Raw genomic sequence first — 14,673 nt, 5'->3', positions numbered from 1 at the left:
CTTCCCTCCAAGAAGTCGAAGGCAGCGTAGAATATCTCTGCCCCATTTTGGGGCTGGATATCATAGGGAGACAACCCCCCTCCCTCACGTACCCAGCTCTCTCCAACCTTTTAGGTTTTTTTTATTAATATCTCATAATAATAGAATCATAGAATAGTAGAGTTGGAAGGGGTCTACAAGGCCATCGAGTCCAACCCCCTGTTCATTGCAGGAATCTACTTATAGCACTTTTATCAACAGAGGCCAAAAGGCAAAGAGTCAGCTTGTCTGGGACTCTTTCTCCCACACACACAGATTTGTGCTTTTGCACCCTAGTAAATGGCCCATGTGGTGGTTCCACATAGACCCATCCTTTGATTGGAGTCCACCAGGAGAAGAGCCTTCAGCATAATTTCCCTGCTCCCCCTACCCCACCCCTGATGTGCCCTGTGCCCGGTTCCCGGCTCCTTGAGGTTACTCGTGAGGAGCTGGGACAAACCATGACGCCTGGCCACACATTCTGCAGTCTCAGGATCATCCCGAGTCTGCGGAAAAACCACAAAAAAGGGTAGGGCAATATCCTGGGAAAAGGGAGGGATCATCGCTCCCTGCTACCGGGATCCCTTGTGCGTCATGTGAACGCACAGGGGCAATCTCAGGGCGATCCCCGGGATATCGCCCTGTCTAGCTATGCCCAAGGAGAGAGAGAGAGAGAGAAACAGCCAAGATTTGCAGGTAGTAGACTTTTGCACCTAGGATCACATCCTGCCTTTTCCTTGCCCTCCCTTGGGATTGTGACACACACACAGCCCTGACAATGGTCATTGGTGAGGGCCTGACCATGTGACCTCCATCCAATCAGAGGGCTAGGCAGACCAGGGAAAGGTAGAATGGAGATGGCCTTCATAAAGAAGATGGTGATGCATGGCAATTGAACAGCCCCAGAGGGGGAAGGAGAAAGCAAGGGGTGCTGATCCAGGGAGAAAGGAAGGGCATCTCTCAGGGAGAGGCCCAGCCGGTTAGGTACCGTCGGCAGCGCTTCCCAGGATGGTGCGGTTGCATGTCTTGTATTAGTGTTACTTTACTGATATAAGGGACCGTTCCCAGCATCGTCACTTAAAAACATGCATATTCACTTTATGACATGTTGAACATACTGGGCTTTCCTAATAAAGATATTATTTTTATCACCATCATTATTTATTATCACTTATTATCACTTATTATCTATTATTATTATTATTATTATTATTATTATTATTTATTCCCATCTTCACTGTAGCCATATCAATGTAGGATTTCCCCACTGGATTTGGTTATCAGGCAGAAAAATCTACCACATAATTGGGTCTTTTTCGATTGAGTGCAGGACACGGAATAACAGGCTCAAGTTAAAGGAAGCCAGATTCCAGCTGGACATCAGGAAAAACTTCCTGACTGTTAGAGCAGTACGACAATGGAACCAGTTACCTAGGGAGGTGGTGGGCTCTCCCACACTAGAGGCCTTCAAGAGGCAGCTGGACACCCATCTGTCAGGGATGCTTTAGGGTGGATTCCTGCACTGAGCAGGGGGTTGGACTCGATGGCCTTGTAGGCCCCTTCCAACTCTGCTATTCTATGATTCTATGATTTTATGATGAAGCAATATCCCAGTGTGATTATGAGACTTTTAGATGAGCTGGCTGGCGAATGCTGGGAGATGTAGAACTCCCCCCCCCCCCCGCCTCAATAGGCATAGGATCGTGCCCTTTGGCTACTGATGAAATTCATATGGGTTTTTTTTTTCTGTCAAAAGACAGGAACTGCTAAATCTCATACATACTGAATTCAGAAGGACTGACCTCTGTGGATGGACGCACAGCATTGCACCATCCAGACCTGGTTGCTGGGTTTTAGGATCTTACTGAGGATTTGGGGGACACATTTTATCCCTCCCTCCCCCTCCCCCTCCTCCATTGGTCTCCATGTGAGGATTCACCGGCACTCATCTTCCTCTTCTAACTGAAATGTTTTCATGTGTGAAGAGTGAGCAGCCACCTGATGAGAGACAGGGCTGGGCAGGCACGAAATTAGGAAAGGGGACACAGGGGAAACTGAGGCAGAAAGCAAGCAAGGAAGACATTTGAGGGAAACAGAATGGAAGAAAGGAAGGCAGGCACCTTGGGGGAAACTGAGGCAGAAGCAGGGAAAGAGAGCGAGACAGAGCGCTTTGAAGGGAGTTGAGGCAGAACGGAAGGCGGAGGACTTTGTGCCTTCCTTTTTTTCTTGCCTGAGTTTCCCTCAGATTTTGAGGGGAAACTGAGGCAGAAGCAGAGGAGGGATAGAGCACTTTAGGGAAACTGAGGTAGAAAGAAGGAGAAAGAGAAGGGAAGAAAACAAAACAACCCCCCCCAATGCCTGCCTTTATTTTTTGCCTCAGTTTCTTTGAGGGAAACTGAGGTAGAAACAGAGAAGAGGGGAGAGATCGCCACTTTCTGCTTTCCCTCCCTTTTTTCTTGCCTCAGTTTCCCCTCAAAGTTTAAGGGAAACTAAGGCAAGAAAGATAGGCCGGGACGTAGGGCGACCGTAAGGGAAGGAGGACCGGGCTCCTGTACCTTTAACAGTGGTCTAGAAAAGGGAACTTCACCAGGTGCTGCCTGCATGCTTACAAAGGACACCCGCTGAAATTCCCTATTCTAGACCACTGTTAAAGGTGCAGGAGCCCGGTCCTCCTTTCCAAACGGCCACCCGAAAACGGAGTAAACTTCGAGGGAAACTGAGATAGAAACAGGAGAAAGAGAACGGTGGGAGGGGGCGGGGAACGCGGTGTTTTGCCTCCCTTCTTGCCTCAGTTTCCCTCAGGGAAACGGAGTCAACTTTGAGGGAAACCGGCTGGCCGGCCTGGAAGCAGCGAGCCAGGCGCGGCGGTCCCTGCTGGGCCCGGCGGCGAGGCGCGCCTTGCGCGCGGGGCCGCCCCAGAGCCAGAGCGAGAGGCGCGGCGGGCGGCGAAGGCTGCGCCGCGTCGGTTTGGGCGGCTGCGTCCGGGGTAACAAGCGGCGGCGGCGGCGGCAGCAGCGGCGGCGGCGGCTCCGGGGAGCATGCTCAGTTCCCCTCCGCCCGGCTGGTCGTGGTGGCTGAGGGGGAAGGAGGAGGTGGAGCAGCGGCGGCGGCGGCGGCGGCTGCAGCAGGAGAGGAGCCGGCCCTGGCCCGCCGCCGGACCCATGGAGAGGCCGCCTCCGTCCGGCACCGCCGCCTGCGTCCAAGGAGAAGAGCAGGAGGAGGAGGAGGAGGAGGAGGGGGAGAAGGCGGAGGCGCGCCGGGCCGGGGCGCAGCCGGAGGGCGCGGCGTCGCCGAGAAGAGGCCCGGGCGCAGCGGCCTTGGCGCGCGCCTCTCCGGGGACGTCGCTGGGCTCGGCCGGGCGCCGAGGCGGAGCGGCGGCGGCGGCGGCAGCAGCAGCAGGAGCCACCGCCAAGGAGCCGCCTCCGCCGGCCTCGCTGCCGCCCACGCCCAGGAGGAAGAAGGGCCTGGCCGGGCCGGCGCCTCGGCCGCGCCCCCGCCGCGCCCCGCGGCCTGTCACCGTGGACAGCTCCAAAGCGCGCACCTCGCTCGAGGCGCTCAAGCTCAGCCTGCGGCAGCTGCGCTGGAAAGAGGTGAGGGGGCGCCCGCGGGGTGTGCGGGCGTGAGGAGGGGGCAGCCCGCCGCCCTTCAGAGGGGCTTGGACTGCAACTCCCATCAGCCCCAGGCAAAGTGGTGCTCTCCTGATGTCTGGGGCTGCAATTCTCAACTGCCCTGGCACACACTCCAGCAATTCCTGGGTTGTACTACAACTCCTATCAGCCCCAATCATACTGGGATTTATGGGACTTGTAATCGAAACACATCCGGAGGTTTGGGAAGGTTGTTACAAGGAGGTGAGATGTGTTAGACTGCAACTCCCAGCATCCCCAGCTGGAGCAAATGGGAGTTGTAGTCTAATCTAGCTGGTGGGCAATATGGGGTTAGAGATGGACAAACAGGCTGACTCAGCAAGGGGTGTGTGTGTGTGTGGGATAAAGTTCTCTGGGGGTTCAGACTGGGGTTTTTTCCCAGCTGTAGCTGTCTTGCAGGTGCCAGGTTTGCTGGAGTTGAACTTAGGAGCCTTTTTTGCCTGCAGAGCAGGGGCTGTACTGCTGAGCGGCAGCCCTTCCCAGAAATGATGGGGCCCATGCAAGAGGCCCAAATCTCTCCAGTGTAAGGATCTCAGGTGGTGATGGCGGACAGTCATGATTTTGGAGAGCCATGGCCTGCTGGAGGAATAAACGGCCTCTCTGGGCCCAGGGCTGGACTGTGAAGATGTGGCCATGTGTGCCCACATAGACATGGGGCAGAGCTTGTCTGCCCCATACCTGTCTTCGTACGGAGCAGACAGGCTGTGTCCCGTACCTAGAAGGTTTGTCTTCGTTTCCCTTTGTACAGGTTTCTTGGGTAACTGAGTCATAACGCTTCCCGCTCCAAGAGGTCTCCCATAGGGTAGTCCTTTGACAGATACTTTGGAAACTGTCAGAGAGCTCTTTTGTATGTTTTTCCTTCATGTCGATGTCCATTTGCTGCAAACAGAGTTAGCTGTGGGGTTTTATATTAATCTCAAGGGTTTTTTCATAGTTAAATATATCATTCCACATATTTATTCAACATCAAAAAAATGTTTACCATAGTCTTCCCCCAACTTGGTACCCTTCATATGTGTTTGAACTACAGCTCCTATCAGCCCCAGACAGGTGGTGGTGGTGGTGGTGGGGTAGGCTAAACAAAGATCTAAACAAAGTTAAAACAAAATGTTCAACTGGATAGTTATGGGTCAGTTTCTGTGAACTACACAAAATAGTCATTTTGCATAGAGTTAGAAGAACCTGATTGCTGGATCAAGGCCATGTAGCACACTGTTTCTCACAATGGCCTGCCATGTGCTTCTGAGAAACCCATAAGTAGGGCGTAAAGGCACGGCCTTTATTTTCTTGTCGCTCAGCCTCATCTGGTATACAGAGCTAGACTCTTGGAATATGGAGGCTTGATTTAGGGTCCAATCCTATGCATGTTTAGACAGGAAGAAAGTCCTACAACTCCCAGCTGGCTGGGGCAATGGGGCATCTGGGAATTGTAGAACTTTTTTCCTGCCTAAACATGCATAGGATTGCACCCTTAGATAGCATAAGGTGAGCAACACTGAATCAAACTGAAGGTCCATTTTAGTGGCCAGCCTGGAAGCCCCACAAACATCACATGGAAGCCTTTCGCCTCGGTCCAGTCTTGTTTGCTTCCCCATCCACTTGTATTTGGGGGCATCCTGCCCCCAAACCTGCAGACACCAACTGGGTTTCATCCCTAGCATTCTCTTCTATCATTAGTCTAATTTGCAGCTGAGCGTATTTTGTGCTAAAGGTCTTAAAATCCTGCAGTCCAGAATGTGCGCCAAGGAAAAAGGTGGATTTTACAACTTGTATAAATTATGCAAACAGAACACATTTGCATGGGTTTCCCCTGCCACTGATTTTGCAAAACTTTTTCTCCTGTCCTGCCACTGAAAACATCACACTGTGGCCTTTCTAAGCTTCTCCTATTTAAGGTATTTCAAGCATGTGTCCTCAGGCATAAGCGTCCCTTTTAAAAGGCAAAGGAAAGCTCAGATATCTAGGGAGACGTTTTATGCCTGCAATCCTGTGCCTTTTGCTCTGCTCCCTCAGAATTGTGGTGTACACACTGTTGCCTTGGTTGCATGTCAGTGCCCTGACTCCTCAGGCTGTGTGGCTGGCTTCTGTCCAGCTTTGTGGGGTGTTGATGCAGTTTTATTTGTTCATGAGCTTTCTCCTCTCCCTGGTGACCAAATTGGTGTTGGGAGGCTGCAGGTCCCTTTGGAGTTGTGCCTTGCTGAAGGGAGTGGTTAGACACTGGGTAGGTTTAACTGTTGTGCAGGTAAGCAGAGCCTTCCTTTCTGGAAACAGGGACCCTCCTTAGAAACAAACACAGGGTCCAATGAGATGTTGGGGGGGCGGGCGGGCTGGGGGCTAACACAGCTCTGGGACATTTCCAGCTCTTGTCCTCTTAATACCTAGTTGAACACAATGCATATTGTGACATCATTGCGATGTGCAATGCTCTTACTCTCATTGCTGCTGGTCAGTGATGTGAAGCAGGGATTGAGCCAGGCACAGTGTGTTGTTGTTGTGATGTGCATTGTATTAATCTAATCTGGAGCTGGGAAAGGATAGTAGGTTCACACATCCCTTGCAGGGGTCCACCAACCAGAGGCACCTCATTTGGTGGTGGTGGAGGAGGAGGAGGAAGTGAATGACAACTCTGAAATTGCCCGGTCTAAATGGCATTGCGCCCATTCATCATGTCACCAATGTATCTTATAGAACAACGTGTTTTAAAAATGGAAAACAAATTCTGTGGAAAAATAGAGCAGTGGAATATTTTACGTGATGGACAGATCTCGACCTCACATCACTGGCCAGACCAGGGTGTTTATACTTGGGCTACAGCCAGCCTCTAGCCAGGCCTGTGTGGCTTCCCATCCTTAATAGAAACGCAAGAAGAGTCATGCTGGATCGGACCAAAAAAGACTGTTTAGTCCAAATGGAAGTTCCAGTAGGAAATGCCCCCAAACCAGGATATGAGTGCAACAGTACCCTCCTGCCCATGTTCCCCAGCAGCTGGTATACTGCATCTGATACTGGGGGGATAGGATAAAACCATTATTACCAGTAGCCATTGATAGCCTTATCCACCATAAGTGTCTCTAAACCCTCTTTAAAGCCATCCAAAACTGGGGGCTATTGTTACATCTTGTGGTTTTCCTTACATGTCAATTTGAGCAATGACACCTCTCATTAGTTACAATAGTAGAAGGCAGGACCAAGCTAATTTCTCACTAAATGACGGGGCAGAATGCTGCCTGCATATTTTGCCTTATAGCTCCAGATCTGCAAGGACTAGAAACTTACTTTCTGAAAACAAACTAACAAAATCTTGGAATCTGGGCTTGGGTGGGCCCCTGATAGGAGAAAGCCCAGAGCAATTTCCCCTTTTGCGTATTCAATAAAACAGCCCCGTTGTGACCTGTTATAAATGCCACTGTTGACAAAGAGTAAGTGAAGGAGACTTCTGCAACTTTCAAACTGGCTAGATTAATTAATTTGAAACATTTTAAATTGATGAAGAAGGCACTTCTGATTTTTCGGGCACCACGTTTTTTGTTTTTTAAAATGTTATTTTTAATTTAAGTACTTGTCAGCCTTTCTAAATGTGAAGCCTTATAGATGTGTTGGACTACAGCGCTCATAATCCCCAGGCAGCATGGCCAAATGAGCAGGGTGGCTGGGTCTAATGGGAATTGTGATCCAACCAGGGTAGCAAATTGGGGAAGGCTGACTTCATTAAACTGCAGATGACCCAGTGCTAAAAAAAAAGATGGGGCAGGAATGCTTTTTCCAATACTATGTAAGAAGAGCCCCCTGCTGGATCTGACTTGGAAACCAGTGTGATTTAGTGGTTAACCAGAATAAAACCAAGCACCAATGTAGAAATCTAAAATACAGATTTAAAATGTGGATTTAAAACAGCAGAGCTAAAAGACTAGGATGGTAAAATGCTAAAATACTGGGGAAATAAAAAGGTCTTCACCTAGTGGCTGAAAGAACACAACATAGGTACCTGGTGAACCTCTCTAGGGAGCTCAATCCACAGCCGGGTGCCACAGCAGAAAAGGCCCTCCTCCTGCTAGCCACCGCCTCACTTCCTTTGGCAGGGGCTCATGGAGAAGGACCCCTGAAGATGATTTTAGGGTGCGGGCAGGTACATACGAAAAGAGGTGATCCTTCGGATAACCTGGCCCCAAGACAATTTTGGTGAGGATCAGTGAAATTTTGGCTGTTTGGCAATGCTGTACAGGATGTGCATAATGTGAATTGGGGGACGGTATGATCATGCATTTGGAATCCAGGGGACCAGTCATGTCTTGGGGTGCTATTGCACTGAACGCAGCCCTTCATGGCTCACCAGCTTCTGCGATTAGTGTGGTGCCAGCACGTTCCGTGCATTTGCTTGCTAAACAGGTTCCTGATTCCAAGTTCTTGCAGCTTTGGGAAAGGAAGAGGTCAGTAGAAACAAGGCTGGCTAAAATTGGATTTTGTGCTAACGAGATAGATGCGTTACGGGCTGACTTGCTGAAATCATTTGCAAAAGTGCAACCAGAAGGCTAGCTGAGAATTATGTATGTCAGTGTAAATCAGAACGGATAACGCTTCCGAAAAGTCCTCTGAACAAATCCTTTTGGAACAAGTTGACACCTTCGTCCGACATGTCATTTGCATAATATCAAGGAATTAGCATAATTAGCTCTGAAAGCAGAATGCTACCTGAAGTACTGTTCTACTGTATCTGGAGCTGGAGGCATGGTTTAGTGGGGACACTTTGGCCTGCAGGGGGAGCCATTGCTTTTTGTTATGATTATGTGTGTGTGTGTGTGTGTATATATATATATATATATATATATATATATATATATATATATATATATATGTGTGTGTGTGTGTGTGTGTGCGCGCGCGCACGCATGTGCTCAAAAAACTATTTGTGAGACCAGAATCCAGAAGTTCCAATTTCAGATCCTGAACGGCATTTTTCTGGCAGGCTAGGTGTTTGTATGTCTGTGTGTGTGTGTGTGTGTGTGTGTGTGTGTTCATTTCTATATTGACACCTGCAGCTTCATGCATTTTTTGTGCCTCTGTAAATGACATGCATCTGTGGGAAACGTGAGAATTTCAGCCTTCGTTTCTTCCTTAAAAACAAAACAAAAGCTAAGCACCTAGTCCTCATGTGTTAGAAATGTCTTCTTCTACACGGTGGCTGCCCAGGGACCACCAAGAACTGCACAAGCAACATTTCCGCTGTTCTCCATCTCTTTGCATGTGGTATTCAAAGGTGCATTGCCTCAGAATGTGAAGGTTCAATTCCACTATCAGTCATCACCTGCTCTTCCCCTCTGTGAATAACCTCTTCCCCTCTGTGAATGGCTCCAATTCTCCCTCCTTTCAAAGATTTGTATTTTGGGTGTTTTAAATTGTATTTTTATTTGTATAAAGCCTAGAGAATCTTTGTTTAACAGCATCTGTCAGGGATGCTTTAGGGTGGATTCCTGCATTGAGCAGGGGGTTGGACTCGATGGCCTTGTAGGCCCCTTCCAACTCTGCTATTCTATGATTCTATGATTCTATAAGCCAGTGGTGACACCTCTCAGCACCCGACCTCTCAGTTCCAATTTGTACCCAAATTTTCTACACCCTTACAAAAACCTCCCATCGAGGCATCAAGATATGGTGGGCTTTAAATCTAAAATGAATATTTCAAATCAGGTTGTGGAAGCATATCAGTAATGGCATCGCTATATGTGGCACAGAGACACAGAAGCAAACAATTGAAATTGCAGCTGTAAGGTCTGTCTTTGCTTATGTTATTCTGTAGGAAAATGAGTCAAAGTCTTAATATTATATATATTTAGTTTTATTCTTTGAAGAAGCCCAATGTGCTTTGGGCCTCTACCAGCGGAGGCTGGTGGCTCCAATGTCTGTGGGGTGGTGAATCCACTCTGGGTTTCAGTCAGAACCAGTCAGAGGTCTAAAGGACTGATCCAAGGTGCTTTCAGTGGTATAGCTCCTTTAGAGGTCTGACTGAAACCTGGAGTGGATTCACTGCCCCACTGACATCAGAGCCACCAGCTTCTGCTGCCCTTTGGGCCTTCAGGGGTTTTAAAAAAAATAACCTGCTGAGATCTCTGAAAAGATATATCTCCAAGGCAAATCTTGTTGTAAGCTCCTTGGGGTAAAGACCTGTCCATTTTTGCTTGTTACTCTGTGCCATGTACAGTAGCAACTCTGGGGAAAAAGAGAACAAGAGGGTGAATGTGTCTGAATGCAGTTACATTACAGTAATACTTATGCATGTCCCCAGCCCCAAATTGAGTCCTACGGCTTTCGAAATCCCCAAACCCCACCTTTTCCATGAAGACATTGGCACAACCCACAACCTGCACCCAGCTGTACGGAAAAGGTGGCGTTGGGAGGATGGAATGGAGTCTGTTACGGCTGCAATTGTATGCATGATGCTTTCTTAGGAGTAAGACCCATCAAAAGCTATATGGCTCACTTTGGGCAGGGGGCACAGACACACATGCATAGGGAGGGGTGTTCAGGTTGGTGAATCTGAAGGAGCGTGGAAACAAATTGCGGTGTGAGCTTCATTTCTGTGTATCTGTTGCCATGGTTACAGCAGCATTGTTTCACCTGCACTGCTATGCAAATAGTTGTGCCACACCTGTCGGTGTTTCAAGCGTTGATTTCTTGGCCTTTCAGGCACACCCTGCCCCACCCTCTTCTTTTGATTCTCTACTTTTTTAGCGCATCTTCCTAACCTTTTTCCCTATTAGAAGGAAACGGTCCGTTTCATACACGGTGCTCCAAATCTTCATTTTCCCTCCCTCCACTCGAATGCATAAAATGTGTGTATATACAGGCACAGCCAAGAAAATGGCACATGACATCCAGGCCTTGAAAAAAATAAAATAAAGCATAGTGCTAGTAGCAGGAAGCCATTTCAAGTGGGCTATGAATTACAGAGTATTTTATTTTATTTATGCATATGCATTTTTTTGTTTTGTTTTGGTACAGCTGTAGGTATGGGGTCTCTCTTTATATGTGCCAAAGAGTGAGATAGTGGCTGCATTGCTCCCACGTGCATTTGTTTAGCCCTGATAATGTCTGAAAAGCGACTTTTAGTGTTGGTGTTTTCATTTCTATTGAGTGTTGGTTGGTACCGTTTATTTGCACTCTCTTGCGTCATCAGAGAAGACAGTGCACACTTTGTACCCTGCTGGTTGGTAGTGAGTCACACAAATGCAGGTTATTACCTCTGTGTTCTTACCATGGGGGCAAGCTAATTTTCCTGTGTGTGTGTGTGTGTGTGTAAATGTATGCAGCCAGTGGCTTAAAGTATATGCAGCCAGACTTAACATGACTGCTGCTTGCATCTGAGCAAAAATGGATCCCTGAAAGGCACAGTAAAGTGGATTTAAAAACCTGAGACAATGGAGACTGTAACAGTGTCTATGTACTTTGAGATTTATGTATATGTGTATTATTTCTATACTGCCCAATAGCCGAAGCCCACTAGACAGTTCACAAAAATTAAAACTCTAAAATACAACATGATAAAACCTAATATAAAAAAGTTTAAGACAGAAACCAAAACAAAACCCCAGAGTAAAAACCACCTGCAGGGTAAAGATCTAAAAGAACAACAATAACATTAAAAACCAAAACAGAAGCCTGGGAAAATTAAAAGGTCTTCTCGGCACCAATAAGACGACAATGAAGGCACCAGGTCTGTCTGGAGAGAGCATTTCACAACTGAGATGCCACCACTGAAAGGCGTCTTCCTCACTTCATTTGCCAGAGGGCACCCGGATCTAAAAAGAAAGGCAAGCCAGCCAACTGGAGTGTAAGGGAACAACTGAGATTAACTACTAGAGAATGCTGTGGGTTAGCACTCAGCAAGGGCTACCGTGGAGCAGGGATGGCACACAAACTCTGCCCGCCGTCAGTTTTCAGTTTAGGGCATGGAGCAATAAAAATAGGACACCCTTTACAATCTGAGGTTTGGACAGCTGGTTGCTGCTCTGTCAAAACAGTAACTACCAGAAACAGGGCCTTTTTGTCAGTAGCCCCTGAAACTTTGGGACCTTCTGTGAAGGAAGTTCGAATGGAGTTAGAAGTAGCTGTGAAAGTTTTCTTTTTCTGCAAGCTTTTGGTTGGTATTGTTCTTTTCTATAGTTAGCTCTGCCCTCTCCCCCACAAAAAATGCTGCTTGTTTTGTATTTTATTATATACTGTTTTTATGATGTTTTATGTTATGATGCATTCACCACTGAGTCTTAGGAAAAAATGGTTTATAAATACCAGAATGAATAAGAAGCATGCCTCTTGCCATGTGCAGAGTGCATTTCTTTCTGCACTATTTATTTATTTATTAATTACATTTCTATACGGCACAATAGCCGGAGCTCTCTGGGTGGTTCACAAAAATTAAAAACATTCAAAGTATAACAACAGTATAAAACCATAATATAAAATACAATATAAAAGCTCAACCAGATAAAAACAGCAGCAATGCAAAATTACAAATTTAAAACACCAAGTTAAAATTTATTTATAGACTTAAAATTAGGGATGTGCTCCACTCCAATTAGAAGCTGCGAATCAGAAGCAAATTGGCCTGCTCCGCCTTGCCCAGAGGCAGACTAGAAGCGGCCCGGGGACCCGTAGAAGCAAGGCGAAGAGAAGCGCTTCATGGGACTTGATTTGGGGTGAGTTAAAAGGTTAGAGCCCTGCCAAAAATCAGGGGATGATGGGATTTGCTTGAGTCTTGCCATGAATGTGGCTCTAGATGGCATCTGTGAGGGTGCCCGCTTCAATTTTTTTAATCTGTCAAACCGTTGGAGAACAACCCACGTCTGCAAATGGGGTGCCCGATTTTCATAAATTCCCCCAAAATCAGGGGATGATGGGACTGCCTTGAGTCTTGGCGTGCATGTGTATCCCTGGATAAGCTGTCATGGTGGCAAGTTTGAGGTTTCTAACGTGCAAATTGACGGAGCTATCGAAAGGGGTGTGAATGGGGTGCCCGATTTTCATAAATTCCCCCAAAATCAGGGGATGATGGGATTGCCTTGAGTCTTGGCGTGCGTGTGTATACATCCATGAGGTGTCATGGTGCCAAACTTGAGGTTTCTAACTTTAACAGAAAAAAAGTTGTATACTTTTTTAGCTTAATGCAAGCCTATGGGGGGGGGGAACTGAGCTCCGATCCAGATCCGGAGCTCCGCAGCGGAGCGGAGCGGACATAGGCGGAGCGGGGGCGGAGCGAAGCGGCCCGATCCGCAAATTGCGGATCTGGAAGAGAAGCGGAGCGGGGGGTCCGTGCACACCCCTACTTAAAATGCTGGGAGAATAAAAATAACTAAGTAACTAATGCACACTCCTACTACATGGCTTTTAGGTAACTTTGCTCCTCTGATGTTCCTCATTTTAGAAATTTAATCTCTATGCGTCTTCATTTTAAAAATTGCATTTTAATTTTGGGTAATAATTTTTATTAGGCCAACTCAAAGTGTTTGATGAAGAGTTCAGCTGGACTTGAAAGTTAGCACGGTATTTTGTGACTGTCGAGTTGGCCTAATAAAAGGTATTACCCTCGTATGGATTCTGTATTTTTTCTTTTGTGCAAGGTGCTTTTTGTGTGACATTTTTTAAAAGTTTGCTAATTCTTACAGCTGTAATAAAAATATGTAGAGTTCCCCCCCTCTTCCTCAACTCCTTGATGCCATGAACCAACATTCAGCAGAGCTGGCTGGGGCATTCTGGGAGTTGTAGTCCAACACATCTGGAGCGCCCCAGGTGGAGGAAGGCTGCAGTAAAATATTCCTGGGCTTCAACCCTTTTGCTGACCTGGTCTTCGCTCTTGAATGTTGTTGTTGCAGTTCTTGGATCTGTTTGTCCCTCTGTAGTTCTTCCTGCTGCTGTATTGTTGAAGGGCTGCGTGGAGAAACTCCTTCCTTGTGCTTGTTTCAGAATTAATTAGCTTGTAGCTGGGATAATCTGATTTGTTACACTGTAGCGGGGGAAGACTGCGGAATGCTAATATTGCCAGCTTTTCTCTCTTAGGCAGCAAAGATGACGGCCCTTCATCTTTCCAACGTGCTCTTATTAAAGATGCAAGCTCTCAATTTTAAGACTTTTAAGCACTTAAGAATTGCCTTGCAAGGTTTTATCCCAGGTTCTGTCTGCAGCGGCAGCTAACCAGATGTCTCTCGCACTCACGGGCGAGGTGTGAGGGAGAGGGCCATTTCTGCTTTTGATAGCTGATATTTAGGCTGTAATGTACACTTAACGATGGAGTATGTCCCGTTGGAATTGGTGGGACTTACCTCTGAGTAAACGGTGCACTGCTAATCAGGGGTGGCCAACTTATGACCTTCCAGTTAGTGTTGTTCTGTAACTCCCATCTTCCCTTGCTAGGGCTGATGGGAGTTGTTAGCAAAAACATCTGAGAGCCACAAGTTGCCAAAACTGTGTTCGAAGTACATGGAGGGTCAGTTTGGCTATCATGGCTAATGGCTCTTCGTTTGTTTCATAGACCGACGAATCTCTGAGTTTTGCTTTCTCCCACATTCATGTTCTATTAATCTCGTTTATGAACAGAAGTGAGAATTTTGGTACATTCTTATAAAAAATGAACTGAAACAAAATACTCACCCACCTGCACCAGCCAAATTCAATAGCTGTTCCCAACATGGAGAGGACTTGTCTGCCCTATGAAGAGAGACTGAAAGAACTGGGCATGTTTAGCCTGGAGAAGAGAAGATTGAGGGGAGACATGATAGCACTCTTCAAATACTTAAAAGGTTGTCACACAGAGGAGGGCCAGGATCTCTTCTCGATTCTCCCAGAGTGCAGGACACGGAATAACGGGCTCAAGTTAAAGGAAGCCAGATTCCGGCTGGACATCAGGAAAAACTTCCTGACTGTTAGAGCAGTACGACAATGGAATCAGTTACCTAGGGAGGTTGTGGGCTCTCCCACACTAGAGGCATTCAAGAGGCAGCTGGACAGCCATCTGTCAGGG

The 14,673-nt window shown here is 47.3% G+C and overlaps 1 protein-coding gene across 1 annotated transcript in view; it reads left to right on the top strand.

Annotated features, from left to right (window-relative positions):
* The first annotated feature begins 3,496 nt into the window (after nt 1–3,496).
* Nucleotides 3,497–14,673, top strand: part of TTLL11 (tubulin tyrosine ligase like 11) — a 66,523-nt gene continuing 55,346 nt past the window's right edge. Inside the window, exon 1 of the mRNA XM_063144503.1 lies at nt 3,497–3,608. The gene's annotated coding sequence lies outside the window, so the exon portion shown is untranslated. The remainder of the gene's footprint in view (nt 3,609–14,673) is intronic.

This window comes from Elgaria multicarinata, chromosome 19, assembly GCF_023053635.1.
Source record: "Elgaria multicarinata webbii isolate HBS135686 ecotype San Diego chromosome 19, rElgMul1.1.pri, whole genome shotgun sequence".
NCBI classification, from domain to species: Eukaryota; Metazoa; Chordata; class Lepidosauria; order Squamata; family Anguidae; genus Elgaria; species Elgaria multicarinata.
Note: the sequence above shows the minus strand (reverse complement) of the source record. Positions and strands in the feature narration are given on the sequence as shown.